This window comes from Kogia breviceps, chromosome 9, assembly GCF_026419965.1.
Source record: "Kogia breviceps isolate mKogBre1 chromosome 9, mKogBre1 haplotype 1, whole genome shotgun sequence".
Taxonomy (NCBI): domain Eukaryota; kingdom Metazoa; phylum Chordata; class Mammalia; order Artiodactyla; family Physeteridae; genus Kogia; species Kogia breviceps.
Window position 1 is genome coordinate 15399487 of NC_081318.1, and position 1524 is coordinate 15401010.

Below are 1524 nucleotides of genomic sequence, written 5' to 3' on the forward strand. Positions count from 1 at the left end.
TAAGGTTACCTACATAGGCTTCATCCTCACAGAAGATCAGACAAGCCCACCCCAGGAAAGGAATGAAGCCATCTGCAGTCTTGCCCCTCTTAAAACTAGGAGACAGCTTAGGGGCTTCCTGGGGATGGCTGGGTTTTGCCACATCTGGGTACCTAATGGTCTAATAGCTAGGCCTTTATAGGAAAAATTGAAAGAAAAGGATCTTCATCCTTCCAGAATGTGAAGGGGCCTTTCAAGAAAGGGAAAGCAGGGACCTCCCTGGTGGTCCAGTGGTTAAGACTCCGCATTCACAATGCGGGGGGCATGGGTTCGATTCCTGGTCAGGGAACTAAGATCCTGCATGCCACATGGTGCGGCCAATTAAAAAAAAAAAAAAAGAATTGAGAATGCAAATAACAAGGTCCTACAGCACAGGGAACTATATTCAATATCCTGTGATAAACCATGATGGAAAAGAATATATATGTATAAAAAAAGAATGTCTATATGTGTATAACTGAGTCACTAGGTTGTACAGCAGAGATCGGTACAACATTGTACATCAACCATATTTCAATTTAAAAAAAAAAAAAAGTATTGGGAAAGCAATTACTTCAGGTCCCTGCTTTGGCCCTCCCAGATTTAGTTAAACCCTTTGACCTTTACATTCAGGAAAGAAGGGGAATTGCCTTTGGGGTATTAGATCAAAAACTGGGACCCCTTACTTGGGTGGTTGCTTATTTCTCTAAACAATTAGATAAAACCGCTGAGGGATGGGCTCCTTGCCTACCGGCAGTAGCAGCTACTTCAATCCTGCTAACAGAGGCTGAAAAGTTAATGTTTCGTCAGCCAGTCACTATTTGGACTCTACACCAGGTTCAGGCTTTAGTAAGTTCTAAGGGAACAGAATGGCTATCCCCTGGAAGTTTGATTCAACTTCAGGCTATGCTTTTAGACAACTGTCATTACCATAAAAACCTGTCACACCCTAAATCCTGCCACCCTGCTACCCACAGGAATAGGGCCCCTGGAGCATGATTGTATAGAACATGATATACTCCAGTTGCCCTGACCTAGGAAGTGAGCTTCTCCCAAACGCCAAAGAGGAATGGTTCACAGATGGGAGCAATTTTATGAGAGAAAAAAAGGATGGCGGGATATGCAGTGACATCTCAGACCCGAGTCATTGAGGCATGAAGCCTACCCCCGGGGACCTCAGCCCAAAAGGCCGAGCTGATGGCCCTCACCTGAGCCTTAGAGCTCAGGACAGGGAAGATCTTAGATGTTCACACAGACTGCTGGCATGCGTGTGCCATCCTGCATGCACACGGGGCTATCTGGAAGAAAAGAGGTATGCTTACTGCAGAGAAAAAGCAGGCGAAACATGGCTTAAACCTATAGAGACTCCTAGAAGCAGTGCAACTTCTGAAAAAAGTGGAGGTGATTCACTGGCGGGGTCATCAGAAAGGGAATACAGAGGTAATAAAGGGAAACAGCAAAGCAGGTGCAACTGCCGAAAGGGCGGTCCTAGAACAGTAACTTGGC

General features: G+C 45.5%; 1 non-coding gene across 1 annotated transcript; it reads left to right on the forward strand.

The window, feature by feature from the left end:
- The first annotated feature begins 255 nt into the window (after nucleotides 1-255).
- Nucleotides 256-328, forward strand: TRNAV-CAC (transfer RNA valine (anticodon CAC)). Its single transcript has one exon. It is a non-coding gene; the product is annotated as a tRNA-Val (tRNA).
- Nucleotides 329-1524: the final 1196 nt, after the last annotated feature.